A 17107-nucleotide genomic window follows, 5' to 3' on the forward strand; every position below is an offset into this window, starting at 1 on the left:
TAATACGCTTTACGCGACGTATAAAACAGTTCAAACTATATTTATGCGAGTCGTCCGTGCATTTAAGACATCTGTACATAGCAGGCATTTTTTTTATACTTTTCCGTTAGTTTTTTTGTTTTTTCCTCTGGCAATTTTTCTGCACAGACACGGCAAATATTCTGCGATCACATCGCAGATCACGGCATGTTCTGCTTTGGGGCTTCATTATAATGGCTACAAACATGTCGTTTCCTGTTGTTAGGGTCATAATGCTCTCCTCATCAAGTTTAGACATTTTTATGGCAATATAATCCAATTGTTCTGCCTCTGACAGATGCTTTTGGTTTCCTTATTGTCGTATCTTAATTAGTTTTACATTGTTTGATACGTACGCATTCTCAAGTTGCCATACTGTACGTTATACTTATTACACAATGTGTGAAAAAAGTTATTTCCTTAAATTGCTTTATCAGACTGTAACAATGACAATCTGTTTTGCCAATATTTGTCTAAAATTTCGGTGTTGTCGTTAGAAGATTGATTTTAGAAGTTTACATCTTAATAATAACATAAGATTCAGATGTTACATATCAAGTAGGTAAAACCTGCACAATGGAACTATTCATGTCAGATAGATAAGAGCATAAGGTAGTTTTCTTTGATACATTAATGTGTCAAATTGTATCAAGAGTTGTGAATTATGTAATCCAATTAGAATGTTAAATTGTCTCAAAATACAGTATATACACAATTGGATTGGATTAAATTCCTTTTAATGATGAGGCTATATGGATTGTGAACCTAAGCTTAACGTGGGATCCGAACCAGATGAGCCAACACCGGTAATCGAACCCGGCTCTACCGTGACAAAGGCATGTATGGTAACTAAATAGCCATAATAAATAACTTTCAAACGATCATAAAATGATTTAGTATAAATACCTTGAAATTCTGACGGAAGTAAAATCTTCCTATTCAATAAGCAATTGTTGAGAGAAAATACATGATTTGCGCTGACGAGAAGTACGTTTCCCGTATGCAGGAGCCGATGACCAAACAAGGTGAACACATGTTCAATGCACAAGTCGTTGTGTACAATTCTTATGATCAATAGCAAGAACTGACCAAATAGAATACATTCCTGTTGATAGTAATATATTATTAGCATTGACAATACGAAATTATTAATGAGCAAGTATCATAGCAACGAATCTCCACCGGAAGAAATATTGTCTCTAATTAACTTTTACAGACACGTTCTTGCATAGTGACAAAATGATCTTTGCAAATATGTCTTATATTACTATCTTTTGTTCTTTTGAACTGAGGCAATTTGTTATTTATGAGAGTGGTATTGAACGGGCTATCAGACGATTCTACAAAAGGCACCGGGAAATGTATCACAAAATGTCAAGTAAGCTGTCTTTCTCCAGACACCAATAGCAAACAAAAATCATTAACTAATAAACGGTTATAAATGTATAGGCTGGTTCATTTCGTCTACGTCATTCCGAAATGCCAACGTACTGCAATAATAGACAAAAAAAGAAAAGGGTATGATGACTGTAGAAGGTGGGATAACCACCTGGAAAAAATAAAGCAATTAGCAGGTTTCTATGGCGTGATATTTCCTCAATTAATATTGAAACCAGAACTGCAGTAGATTTCTACCACTTCTGGTTTTAGTAGTGTGATCGGAGTGGAGGTGGGATATATTCCTTCGACTTTTAATTGATGACGGAGAATCACTTCTCGGTATCTATTACTATGTTTACTTTATAGGGATCAACATTAAAACTGGAAGGAGTAAATCTCTGTTACCTCTAGTTTGAGTAGAGGATTAGGAGAGCCTCTTATGGTACTTATTCCAATGAAAAATAAGTTAAATCGATTCCAATAAAAAGACGCTCCTTGCTATCTGTTATCTCTTTTGCTCTATGTAGCTCAATGATGAAATCGAAAGTTATACTGGATCTCTATCACTTTTGATTTTAGTAGATAGTTCAGAATAGAGACGAAATGTGTTCTTGGGACGCTTAACTATAACAGGAAACCGTATCTAGGTATCTTTTACTGATTCTATCTTACAGTGATTAACACTAAAACCCGAAATAGTTATTTCTACTACTTTTAGTTTGAATATGGATCCCTAAGTTTTGTTCCTTTACATTCTGACCGAAGTTGATGTTGATTCCTAACTTATAACCCTCTACATTCTGGTCAAAATTGATGTTGATTCTTAACTTTTGACACTATATCCTGGTCAATATTGCTGTTGATTCCTAACTTCTGACTTCCTAAATACAGAATGGGTGCCACATTAACCCTTTGATATACGAGTGATTTCAGGACTGAATATAAGGACTATGATTAGAAGCCCATGAATATAAGGGATTCCTGATTCGATCCCAAGGTATGTGAGTTTGTGGTGGTCAACATTGTCTTTGGGGTTTTCTCCATGTTCTTTTCTTTCTACTGACATTCTCATTCCCGTAATTCTGTCATAATCATTGACTTGCATTAATTTATTCGTTTCCTTTTGCTTATATGATATAAGTGTGGAACGTGAAACAATCATTTAACCAGTTTTCTAAATACAGGATAACGTTGTGCTGACCCTGTATTTAGGTCAGGTTAGGTAAATACAGGTACCTAACTAACAACTTCTACGACTTAAGGAATTCAGTGATATATTGCATTAGAAGCAACTTTTGTATTGGATTATATTTTGTGCTAAGCTTAGCGTTGCTAACCAGGCTAGATAAAGCACAATTTCATGACGAAAGAGAGCTCCACAAATAGAAACAGATATAGTTTCTTTCCGAGATCAGACATAATTTTCACTCAACTTGTTTGAGACGAGACAGTACCAACTCTTGCCTCGTATGCAACTCAGGCTGATTTACTCTGGATTATTATTATCCACACCTAAGGCTCCCAGACGTCTCGGATTAACATCTTGGCTCCAGAAGTTGTTCAAAACTCCAAATATACCAGTTTATCAACAAAACATATGGTAACATCATTCATTCGATATTTTAAAATAATAACACCTTTCTTGATGATCTATATTCAACGCACAGGAATAATCTATTCTGTCACTCACTTTTAGTGAGTGATATTATTTAGTGAATTATATATTTAAGCAAAAAGCAAGTGCATAACTGTGAATATATTGTAAACAGTGACGTAACTAAGGAAGGTCAAACGGTGCTTGTGCCCCGGGCGCCGCATTGGGAGGCGCAAAACTAGGCAAACCTTTATTTTCATTATAAAGCAAGGAAAGGAGTTTTAACAAACTGAAGATCATAACAAAATACCTCAGAAACTTAACAGGACAGCAACGATTCACCAACCTTAGGTCGCCTTCGCTCGCAGTCACTGAGTGACGTGACTTAGTTGCGTCACTGCTTGTGAAACGGCAGGCAACCGATAACAGAAACCGAGGCTTCTTGTTCTTTTCTGTTTCCCCCCTTTTATTGCCCAAGTTATGAATGGTGTTACCAGGACACATAGAAATACACGGAACACGCAGAAACACACATATGGCCATCAATGGTTCGAGATAAGGGGGATATTTTAGGTTCCCCAGATGACAGTTGGACTGAACCAGCTTGAATGAGGGTCCTGAGGATTCGCAGGATGGCTCTCTTTCTGCCAAAAGGCTTGCCATAGGGGAGGATTTGCATTAGGGCAATCCTGTCAGTAGGACTATATATACATATTATTTCCATACTTTTTTGAGGTATTGCAGCTCCAAAGTCAACATAAACTTTGTAATTAATTTTTCAATTTATATTCTTTTGTTAAACGCAGGTAATACTCTTCCACTTATCAATATTTTTGTTTATATATTTTTATTACGTAGAGTTCAACTTCATTTCAACACCTACACTACTAGGCTACAAGGGACGTAGATCTACAAACGACAGTACTTGCCACCGGAAATTGAACTCGGCTCCTGCAAGGGCAGCAAAGTTCTAAGCGTTTAGCCACAAAGAATCCCATCAATATATGTTTGGCTTTGTGAACCATATATTTCCGTCTTTTACGTCTTTCCTTAATAAATTATTATTATTATTATTATTATTATTATTATTATTATTATTATTATTATTATTAATACATAATTCTGGTAAAGACAATAATGAGAAGCGCGCCAATATTTTTTTTTTCAAATTAGTATGGAAACCAAAAATGGTAGGTGTATATCACGTTTGGTTTTAGTAAAGAGATTAGAGTCGAGATGGAATATTATTCATGCGACACAATTGATTATAGAAAACAACTTCTCCTTACCTATTACCGTTTTTACCGTATAGTAATCAACGTTTAAGTCGGAAGTAGTTGATTTATGCCATTTCTGGTTTGAATAGAGGGTTAAGAGAGGAGATAGTACATATATTTAAAATTTTAAATCGTTTACAAAAACACTTTTCGCTATCTATTACCCTTTTTATTCTATGGCGATCAACAATGAAACTGGAAATGGTTGATTTCTGACACAACCAATTTGAATAAAGTGTTAAGAGAGAATATACAAACTATTCTTAGAACGCTAAGGCGATTATAAGGAAATCGTTTCTTGCTCTCTTATCAATTTTCCTCTATGTATATCTACTAATATTGAAACCGGAAGTCGTACAGGATTTCTACCACTTTCGGTTTTAATACAATATTAAGGATGAACATGGAAGTTATTCTTGGAACGCTTAATCGATTTGAGAAAACCCCTTCTCGCTGTCTATTACGGTTTCCGCTCTATAATGGCAACGTTAAAACCGGAAATGGTTGATTTTTACCACGTCCGATTAATCAATCGTCTCCAGTAACGAAGTCGGACGAGATAACATAATCGCTCCACATATCTATTGCAAAAACAGAATATAAAAATTTGGCATTTGTCCAAGAGTTATCGCGGGAGTAACGGACGGACGTACTAAGAGTACAATATTGTAAGTCCCGTTACGTGACAATAATAATAATAATAATAATAATAATAATAATAATAATAATAATAATAATAATAATAATAATAATAATAATAATAATAGAAGTCAAATTAAACAGTCTCCAAATAACAATTGATTTAACAAGTCTATAACAGCAATCCTGCGGCGAGGACCACCAAATTATATAACGATAAACCCCACAGTTCATATAAATTCATATAGCAATTACTAGGCTACTAATTCATCTAAAACCATTTCGTACACTGCATCAAGATATTACCTTTTATTATATAGTGTAACAAATTAAACTTTTATACACCTTAAAAGTTGTGCATATAGTTTACACAAGATGGTTCTGGAAATATATTTTATTTATATTTTGTTGCTATGACAACGAATCTCTATATTAATACAAAACAACAACGTATATCAATAGCAAAACAATTACATTTATATACCCTTTTTTCTATATATTTCTTCTTCCTTTTCTCAAATAGCTTGTGCATCAATTTGAAGTACATTCTGCTGAAAGATGTTAAAGTACAAGTAGAAAAATACACGTATCATTATATAATGGTGCCTTGAACAAACGAAACTTTTTATTTATTTTTTAATAAAAAGAGAAATCCTGGGCCATTAACTATTACAAACGAGGTACTCTACTTTCCGAATGACCCTTGTATATATAAAATTATAATTCTCATCATCACTATATCTCATATTTCACTTTCACAACAATATTATTTTTATATTTTACTATAACATCTTAATTATTTTCACTTTAAATATATATATATATATATATATATATATATATATATATATATATATATATATATATATATATATATATATATATATATTCCGTGTAACGTGGGTTCCTGTCACCACGGCATGGCGCGTCCTCAGGTTGCGGATCGAGGAGAAGGCCTCTAGATATAGAGGTTAGCTGCGAATATACTGAATAAGCAGTCGCGGACAGACGACTAGGAGTGGTCCTCCAGCTTGGGGGTTTGGGTAAGGCTAACACCCTCATCCTGTAAAAAAAAAAGGTACTTGTTCAGAAACATTCACAAAAGCCTCGGACAAGGACTGATAACTTGGCACGACATCAGCAAAAGAAAATGGACATGAGATTTGGAACATGGAATATTAGAAGTCTCTATAGGGCAGGCGCGTTAAAATCTGTAACGAGTGAGTTAGAGAAATACAGGATGGACTTAGTAGGAGTTCAGGAAGTTAGGTGGGAAGGAAATGGATCTGAGAATTCCGGAAATTTTACGTTCTTTTACGGGGAAGGAAATAAAAATCACCAGTTAGGAACAGGGTTTTTCGTTCACAAAGGAATATTACCAGCAATTAAACGGGTTGAATTTGTTACTGACAGACTTTCTTTTATTACTCTTAAGGGGCGGTGGTGTGATATTATTGTTTTAAATGTACATGCCCCAGCTGAAAATAAGGATGATGATATAAAAGACAGCTTTTACGAAGAAGTGGAAGGGATATTTGACCAACTCCCGCGATACCATATGAAGATTCTATTAGGGGATTTCAATGCAAAGGTAGGACGAGAGGATATTTTCAAACCGATTATAGGGAACGAAAGTTTGCATAAGGAAAGTAATGACAACGGTGTTAGACTCGTGTACTTTGCAACATCCAAAAACCTAATCGTGAAGAGTACAAAATTCCCACATCGCGACGTTCATAAATACACTTGGACATCACCAGACGGAAAAACACATAATCAAATTGATCACGTTTTAGTAGATAGAAGAAGACAATCTAGCATAATTGACGTCCGGTCGTTTAGAGGGGCTGATTGTGACACTGATCACTACCTGGTAGTAGCGATAATACGGGAGAGATTATCGTTGAATAAAGGTAATATTCAATGTCCGAAAACGGAGAGATTTAATTTAAAGAAATTAGAAGAGAGCCAGGTAAGAGAGGAATACCAGATTGAGGTTTCGAATAGATTTTCGGTCTTAGAAGACTCGGAGTGCACTAGTGTTGAGGATACTTGGATTGAAATTAGAGATAGCATTAAAAGTTCAGCAATAGAAAAATTGGGACACGCGGAAATACGTAGGAACAAACCATGGTTCGACCAAGAATGCATTAAACTAGCAGAGAAGAGAAAACAGGCAAAATTACGGTGGCTACAAAATCCGAATGAAATAACTACACAAAATTTCGCAGATATCAGGCGGGAAACTTCCAAAACTTTTAGAACAAAGAAACGGGATTTTGAAAGCTAAAATTAAGGAACTTGAAGATAATAGTAAAAATAAAAATATTCGGGACATGTATAAGGGGATCAGCGAATTTAAGAAAGGCTATCAACCTCGTGCTTATATATTAAAGAAATCTGACGGTACAGTTCTCACTGATACGGATAGCCTCTTAAATAGATGGAAAGATTTCTTTGACGATTTGCTGAACACGCAGCCAAAAACTAATGTGCGTGGAGAAAAGGAGATACACACCGCAGAACCGTATATTCCAGAACCCAATCGAATAGAAGTGGAAGCCGCTATAAAGAAATTAAAGAAACACAAATCTCCGGGTGTAGATGAAATTCCGGCTGAGTTAATTTTAGCTGGAGGCGAAAAATTGTGGAACAAAATACACAAACTCATTCTCCTTATCTGGAACAAGGAAGAATTGCCACAAGAGTGGAAAGAGTCAATCATTGTTCCAATTCACAAGAAAGGCGAGAAAACTGACTGTAATAATTATCGAGGCATTTCTCTTCTGTCAACATCCTATAAAATCCTTTCAAATATTCTGTTAGCAAGATTGACCCCATACGCAGATGAAATTATTGGAGATTATCAGTGCGGATTTAGACGAAATCGATCAACTATCGACCAAATATTTACCATTCGCCAAATACTCGAAAAGAAGTGGGAATACAATACCCCGGTACATCAACTATTTATTGATTTTAGAAAGGCTTACGACTCGGTTAGGAGAGAAACATTATACAACGTTCTTACAGAACTTGGAATACCGAGAAAGCTAATTAGATTAATTAAGATGTGTTTAAGTGAATCCCAAAGTAAAGTCCGGGTAGGAAAATTTTTGTCCACGAGCTTCCACGTCGAAAATGGCCTGAAACAAGGAGATGCGTTGTCGCCATTATTATTTAACTTCGTGCTGGAATACGCCATAAGGAAAATCAAAGATAGCAACCAGGGCCTAGAGTTGAACGGCATTCACCAGGTTATGGCATATGCTGATGATGTAAATTTAATAGGGGATGATAGGAGAACAGTAGAAATAAATGCAGAGATCTTATTAAACGCTTGCAGGGACATGGGTTTGGAAGTAAATGCAGAGAAAACTAAATACTTGGAAGTGCGTCGGGACCGTAATACGGCAAATTGTGGAGGCGTTAAAATATTAAATAATGCTTTTGATAAAGTGGATACTTTCAAATATTTAGGATCAATATTAACAGACGAAAATCATATTCACGAAGAAATTAAATGTCGACTAAAAGCAGGGAATTCGTGTTACTACTCGGTTCAAAATCTCTTGTCGTCGCGAATTCTGTCGAGGAATTTGAAGCTTAAAATATATAAAACGATAATCATGCCTGTTGTTCTGTATGGTTGCGAAACATGGTCGCTTACTCTGAGGGAAGAACATAGACTGAAAGTATTTGAGAACAGGATCCTGAGAAGAATATTCGGACCCAAGAGGAACGAGAATGGGGAATGGCGGAAGCTTCATAACGAGGAACTACATAGTTTATACGGTTTACCCAACATTGTTAGGGTCGTCAAGTCTAGGAGGCTTAGGTGGGCAGGTCATGTAGTTAGAATGGAAGAAAGTAGAAACGCTTTCAAAGTCTTGACTGGAAGACCCATAGGAAAACGACCATTAGGAAGACCTAGGCGCAGATGGGAGGATAATATTAAGATGGATCTCGCAGAGATAGGAATACGAAGTAGAAACTGGATGCAATTAGCTAAGGATAGAAGTCAGTGGAGAGCTTTTGTGAACGCGGCACTGAACCTCCGGGTTCCATAGGCCATAGAGTTATATATATATATATATATATATATATATATATATATATATATATATATATATATATATATATATATATATATATTAACATCGAACATAAAGGTACATTCGGATTCCAGCCTAACAGTTGTTTAGCTTTCAAGTCCTTTTGTGGCCATTGATACATAACACAAGATGTAATTTGATAAAATTCATCTTAGTTTAATGGGCAGACTTATGAAGATCGCGAACAGAAATCGACATTTACATAATTACTATTATACACAAAGAAGGATCAAATATAGGATATAATCAAACAAATTATAAATTAAGATTGAAATATCGACATCCAGAACAAATTACCATAATTAACTTCTTATCAAGATCACAAATGTACGAATTATTCCATTCACTGATTCATTGAAACGAAATGAAATGAAATCTTTGCTTTACGTCCCACAGTATAGCCGGTTAGGCTAAAGGAGACGGTGATAATGAGAAATGAGTGAAATGGTGGAATGAAGAAAGTGGGAGGAAACGGGAGAACCCCGAGAAAACCCACGAGCACGGTGTTTGTTCATAAAGTCCACAAGGCGCGAGCTGGGATCGAACGCTCTACTACTGAGCCACCGCGCCCCCTCATTGATTCATTGAATTATCTTCATAGAATTCAAATGAAATACGAATAACAAACAAAATCATAACGATATTTAAAGCGAAATAAAGCAAAAATCCATTGAATACGGTTTTCTCGGACGCCGTAGTTTAGCTTAAGTTACATGACTAACGAATTCATTCAAGTTTCATTGAAAGTCACAAATCGGAATACAGTCTTGCGCGTTATTTACCTCTACAGTTCTTAGTTTCTTATTTTGAGAATTTGTGCAATCTATGGAATTTCTACGAAATTCACTTCGATGAAAATTAGATCTAATGAGTACATGCTTCTTAAGTGTACGATTACTATTACTGTTGCGACGAAGATTAGATTCGGTTACGCCATTACTATTACCAGTGGCGTATTTACGATTTTGTTTCGGGAGGGGCTTTGCTAACTTTTGGGGGGGCTTTGCCTGAAAATGTGAATATTCTGCGAGATATTTCATATACTTTACTATAGTAAATTAGATTTCGGGGGGGGGGCTTAAGCCCGGAAGCCCCCCCCTAAATACGCCACTGACTATTACTGTTACTACTAAGGTTAGGTTCGGTCATCTTACCGGTAAATTAGGTTCAGTTCTCATTCGTTTTACTGGTGGCGAGATCTCGTGTCTCCTATCGGATCTGTACTTATCCTTTACACGATATCCACAATAGTTTGTCCTGCCACGGTTTTTGTTTCCTCTGTGATTAGGTTCGGTTACATTACCGGTACACATGAATATAACATTACTTTTCACATTGTGATCACACTTTAATCTCACATGGACACTTCGAATTTGATTTCGATTAAGGTTAGTTTGGTTCAGGTTAGTATTGTGTTGCACCATTGATGGGTTTTCAACATTTTGCAATGTCATACCTAGATGGGTGAAGTCAACGCACTGTATCACGTTCTGTAAAGGCACCATCGAATTGTTCACTATTATCATTTTTGTCTTTTCATTTAGTGAACATGTCAACAGATTCAACTCAATCGAACAATTACTATAAGCATTGATGGAAACACACGTTCTTTTTCTGAATTTCACGAATACTGGGACGAATTTTTTTCCTGCTACTTGAATCAATGTCGTGTACATATCATTAAACGATTCTGTTACAATTACTTCACTTCCAGAATTGATATCATGTTGAATATACCGTGAATACAAGCAACCAATAGCATTCATTAGACAAAAATGACCATAACTTTTCGCACATTGATACATATCAAACTCTTCATTACACGCATCATCAATAAGACAATAAAAACATTCGAATGAAAAGAGAAGTCAGGATAATCTGATCCAACCAATACCGCAGTATGTTTATGTGAACAATCAGCAAATTTCACCAATGCAAACTCAAAATCTGCATTTTCTGTTGTTTCTATAGAAGGTTCAGGTTCACTTTGTTCAATCCGTTGGTTTGTCTGATTAATCTGTTCTGATGAAGGTTGATTGTTACTGTTGATTTTACTGACGAGTTGTTTCATTTGTTCCATTTGTTGATTCATGCAATCACTAAAATTCTGCTTTAATTGTCCTATATGTTGGTTCATTTGATCGGCAAAATCTTGCTTTAATTGTCCCATCTGCTGACCAAAATCTTGCTTTAATTGTCCTAAATGTTGGTTCACGTGGTTCATCTCTTCCGTTTGTTGATCCATTCGGTTGCCAAAATCTTGTTTTAGTTTTGCCTCAAGTTGGTTGATTCGTCTCATTTGTGGCTTCGATTGTTTCATTTGTTATTTAATGAGATCGGTCTGGTCAGAAAAGCTCATTTCCTTGTTGCAGTCTGATGCAGATGTATTTCCAAAATCAGGAAGACTCATTTTGCCATTTCTGAGAATTTTTGTGCCACTCCATAATAAAGTATACTCCATCTTGATATTTCTTTTATCAAAACTATGTAACCTTAAAGTCAATCTGTATACTTGGGTTTTATTGTTTAGGAGATTGTCTACTAAACTTCGTCCGTATCTCCTAAGGTTCCTGGGCGAAATCACCGAAAATTTATATAACAGCAATCCTGCGGTGAGGACCACCAAATTATATAACGATAAATCCCACAGTTCATATAAATTTATATAGCAATTACTAGGCTACTAATTCATCTAAAACCATTTCGTAAACTGCATCAAAATATTACCTTTTATTATATAGTGTAACAAATTAAACATTTATACACCTAAAAAGTTGTGCATGTAGTTTACACAAGATGGTTCTGGAAATATATTTTATTTATATTTTGTTGCTATGACAACGAATCTCTATATTAATACAAAACAGCAACGTATATCAACAGCAAGACAATTACATTTATATACTCTTTTTTCTATATATTTCTTCTTCCTTTTCTTCAATAGTTTGTGCATTAATTTGAAGTACATTCTGCCCAAAGATGTTAAAGTACAAGTAGAAAAATACACGTAACGTTATAAGTCTATTGGCTTCAATCATTTGTCGTCGAAGCTAAATAGAATTTTAACGTTGTACTTGCAGTAGACAGTAGCGAAGAGGCGGGTAATTATGGTGTACTACACTTTCCTCGCAACCCTGGGGGGCCGCGGTGGCTCAGTGGTAGAGCGTTCACCTCTGGCGCTTGGGGTCCCGGGCTCGATCCCAGCCCCCGCCACGTGAACTTTGTGGTGGACAAACACCGTGTGCGTGGGTTTTCTCGGGGTTCTCCCGTTTCCTCCCACTTTCTTCATTCCACCATTTCATTCATTACTCATCATCACAGTCTCCTTTAGCCTTACCGGCATAACCGTGGGACGTAAAACTCAAAGATTTCATTTCATTTTTTTTCCTCGCAACCCTCCTGTGCATGCTCTCCTCAACACCTTGTCACAATATCAATCTAGATAAATTTCAACAATCCGATTATTTTATTCCTTTTAATGAAATTCTTAGTGTTAGAATATTCAAACTATTACAAACGAAAATTCAAAACGAATTTCTTTCATTATTGCGCCAACGCATATTGTAAAACTCAAACTCATCATTCTCTGTAACTTTACTTCAAACAACAAGAAAAGATCGTGAATTTGTAGTAATTCAAGTCTTTCTTCACAGCATATGTAAAATGAAAATTCATTAAAATTTATACTTAAACGAAATAAAGATATGCATAAAATAAGTTTTCCATTATTATTTTCTATTGTGTTAAAAATTTCCCCCATAGGGAGGGGTAGAAAACCCGCGACTAGGGCAGGTTACGGTAAGATCAAGTGTGCATGTTTTGTCTAATCACTTTTTTTAACTTATACATACACTGGCATCAAGATACACTGGCAACATTGTGCGGTGCCCCGTACTAAGGCTACAATTTAAAGCAATGCTTTTTCTCGATCGACGGGCACTGAGAGTTGCTCGAGACAGTTGCGCCAACCTTGAGTTGCGCGAGAGCGGTCGGTGGTGGCAACCGTTTTAGTGACGGCAACTGCAGTTACCTCGTGCGAACGCAACAATTGAAAGCAATGCTTCACAAGAAGTTGTGTCACCGAGTTGCGTCACTCAGTGACTGCATATGAATAGAGGGTTAGGATCATATCTATAGAGCATAAGTTGGCTTCAAAATTTATCTTTTGAGGACATTGTAGAAGCATTTGCAGCCAAAAGAGCCCGCAAAGATAAATTTTAATTTCAGCTTTTTGTGTTTTCATTTAACTTACATGGATTTAAGAGATTTGTAAAATGTCCGAATATTACTTGAGAGAACACCTTAACTGTTTGTCAGAATTCTATTCTAAGAGAACAGACTGTTGATTCATTCTACCATATGCACATCCCGATATAATTTCGAAATCATTGTGATTTGCAGTTATTTTGATAAGACTATAAGAATGTGTCAAGCATCATGCTACTCTCAGATTATTTGGCAATCAAATACTAATTAGTTTTATCTTATACTAAAAATTAAATTGTCCTACAATTTTGAAATCAAGCTTTATCACGAAGAAAAATGGAATAGAATAATTATTGTGTGATGCCAATATTAGGTGTAGTCGAGGAGCGTTTTGATTTGGTTGGTCATGGGAGAGGGCGCTAAGGCGAGTTCTTGTCCTGGGCGACAACTAGCCTAGTTGCTTCGCTGATTGTAAATTTTAATATGGTGTTCTGGTTTTGTAGTTTCATACCTCGCTCTAAACACACCCCCTTCAAATCCTGATTTATATTTTCCTTCCCCTTTTTCTTAATTATTAAAGTTTAACGTAAAGTTGTTAAGTTGTCCAAATTAGCGCAAGATAAGTATACTCTCCACTAAATAATAGCACTTCGTTTCTGCATGAATTTTCATCTAAATAGGTGATATTTAATAACCAAATCATGCATTTCTTTCTATATTGCTACTTAATTTCTGAATTTAAGTCAACGATATTTTAGTCATGAAAGCAATTGCTCGTTGTCAGTGCACTGTGGGTACTGCATTCATTGTAATCTAGGCTAATGAGACTCTCCCGAGTAGTGACATTAAGATAAACATGTTATAATGAGAGGAGGTGGGACTATATTTTTCATGATGCTTCTTGAGTACATTTTGTTTACAACAGTCCGTGTTTGTGCAGTTGTGTTGATCATGACCGGAACAAATAGCCTCGGTGCTCACGTCTCCGTTAACCCTCAATTAATCAATCATATTCCTTTGTACGTGTGTTGTGCATAATTATCCATTCTATATTTGTACAACTGCAACGATAATGCCATTATCAAACGGACAATCTAGTCAGTTACTTTTCTAAAGATATTTTCACATTGCCTAAACCCAGGCCGGTAGCCAGACCAAAAATTTAGGGGGGGGGCCGGCTGAAGTTAGGGGGGCCGATCCAACAATATTATAGTTCATCACCTTACTATAGTTCATTTGCAAGCCTACCGTTAAAATTTTAGAGGGAGCCAGCTAAAATTTAGGGGGGGGGCTAGACCCCCCTGGATACGGGCCTGCCTAAACCTAAGAACTTCTTGTTTCTTTTTCATGTCTTTCCTTTAACTTACAATGATTCAACCGTATTCTCAAATCTTCCAATTTTAATCAACTCACAGTGGTTCAACCTTGTTCTCAAAGTTTCTAACCTTAATCAACTCTCAATCAATCATATTCCTCAATTCAAAATCTTAATTTAATGTACTCATATCCTGATGTCATATAATGTTGAAATTTTACACAGCAACGTAAGCTGCGTGACAATGCAATATTGTACACCTACATATGTTTTAAGTTATATTTCTTGCATCACTATATATATATATATATATATATATATATATATATATATATATATATATATATATATATATATATATATATATATATATATATATATATTAATCTTTCATATACAATCACCTTTAGACTTGAGTAAAGCGGAATTATCTAAAACACAATTGTTAACAGCCACAAGTTCGATCAAAATTTCAAACTTCCATAATTCCTCATAACATTTGAAAAAATAAAGTAAAATGGAAAACATTTTTAAAATACACTTGCTTTTTTAAAAAATAACAAAAACCCTACTAACGACTAAAATATAAAATAATAAATATATTTTTAGAAATACATCATAAAATAAAATAAATCTTACTAGAAAGCAAAGAAAAATATACCGAAGTAGATTTCGGAAGAGTGATTTTAATCTGATTAACATTAATGGAAGCACAATCTTCAATCAAATGCCTAATAAACTTACTGTTTTCGTTGTTCCATTTTTATTAAGAAAAGTTACTTCACAAAGTTACTTTCAATCTTTTCCTGCTACCATTTCTCCAAATTAAAAATAATCTTTGCATCTCAAAATATGAGAATTCACAAAACAATAATATCTTCTTTACGAACTTCTCTTTTTAGTCCATCAGCACCAAATGTCTCTGAGATTGCAACAGTTATTAAGTCTGACAAAATGTTACTCTCGTCACTTGAAGCAGTTGTTTCAGTGCAGGATCAGATTTGTCTCCAGAATTAGCCTATGTTGTAGCAAGTTTATTTGCTCTCTTCTTACTTTTTTGAATTAGAACGAGGCCCACTCCTTGATTTTCTTTCCTGTTATAGACTTTTTAAGAGGCCCCATAGCGGCGAAACTAAAATACCGCTAATTTTACAGTAATTATACCTATCTGATATCTTTAAATAGATAAAAGATAATCGAAAAGTGGAACAAGAGCTCACTATATAATATTATTTTACATGAGATACCGTTGTCACGAGTCACTTATTTGCTTTCGATTTCCAACCATTCAGAAAATCCTCATTTATTTTTGCGTAGTGGCTTCAAACGGAAAGCTACTAGGTGACTCGTGATAATAGTACCTCATGCAAAATAACATTGTCTAGGGCGCTCTTGTTCCACGTTTCAATTATCTTTTATCTATTTGGAGATATCAATTAATTTCTGTAAAATTAGTGATATTTTAATTTTGCAGTACTTAGGCCTCTTAAGGCGTGTATGTTGCAATATTGCCTCTCATTTTCTTGCGAAAAGTAGCCCTTTCTTTGTTTTCAAATGGCATCTTCTGATATATCCTGAATGATTCTGCTGTATGAAGTGTATGTAAATTTTTACATAAAGAATTCAGATTTACATTGTCAGTAATTGGTCTGATTGGGAAATCAACATGGGTGGGAGCATCATGGAATGATAATGTAACTTAATAAGGAATTGTTGGACTACAGGATGTTACTGTTCTTAATGCAATAGACATTTTTGAAGAAGAAGAAGAAGAAGAGAAAAGCTTGGTATGTTAACAATACGAAGTCGTTTTCATTAAAAAGAAAGGTTGTCATTTGGAAGAAATCCTTGTTTAGAAAAGTAGCAAAGCTTTGTACAGCCTTTGATGTTCTATTTTTATCAGTCTTAACCCTGAAAAAGTGTAAAAAGAAAATCTTTGCCGAAATATCGCATCACCCTACTGCCATTGTAGTAAGTTTTCGAGGCCCCAACATGAACCATGAAGTGTCTGCACCTTGTTTATAAGACTTTTCGTTTTGTTATTGTTCCGTATCAGAAGCTATTATCGATCAAGAGAACATGAAAGAAGAAAGAAGAAAGGAGTAAGGCTCATTCAAATGCAAATATTTTTTTTTTTTTGTTTTCGAAGTATACATTCACATAATATTCAATGTTTTTTTAATGAGTTATAAGATATAAATATGAATGTGTTGTTGACTCTTCTTGATGTAACTGAACTAATTATAAAAAGGGACACTATAAAACAACGAAAACTGGGCACGGGATTACATTCCGTACCCTTTGTAAACACCAAGAATAATGTCACAATTAACGAACTTCCCTAAGCGGTATGGTATTTATAGGTACACCCAACCACACAAACCTCCCTACGTGCTCTAATTCCATTACTTGGGGTCCAGGTAATTTGCAGTTGTGAGAACGCCTAGACAGATGCAACCCAACTTACACGTAACTTTTCTCGGCACTGACAGCAGTTGGTAGCACTGATCCAGGTGCTTATCCAGGTAAAATTGTAAAGTAGGTGATTAACGAAACAGTTCTC

General features: G+C 35.3%; 1 protein-coding gene across 1 annotated transcript in view; it reads left to right on the top strand.

Annotated features, from left to right (window-relative positions):
• The window catches only part of LOC145673465 (lysosomal alpha-glucosidase-like), a 140936-nt gene that overhangs the window by 28571 nt on the left and 95258 nt on the right, over positions 1-17107 (top strand). The gene's annotated exons all lie outside the window — the stretch shown is intronic.

The sequence above is a fragment of the Thermobia domestica genome, chromosome 16 (genome assembly GCF_964235325.1).
Source record: "Thermobia domestica chromosome 16, izTheDome1.hap1.1, whole genome shotgun sequence".
NCBI lineage: Eukaryota > Metazoa > Arthropoda > Insecta > Zygentoma > Lepismatidae > Thermobia > Thermobia domestica.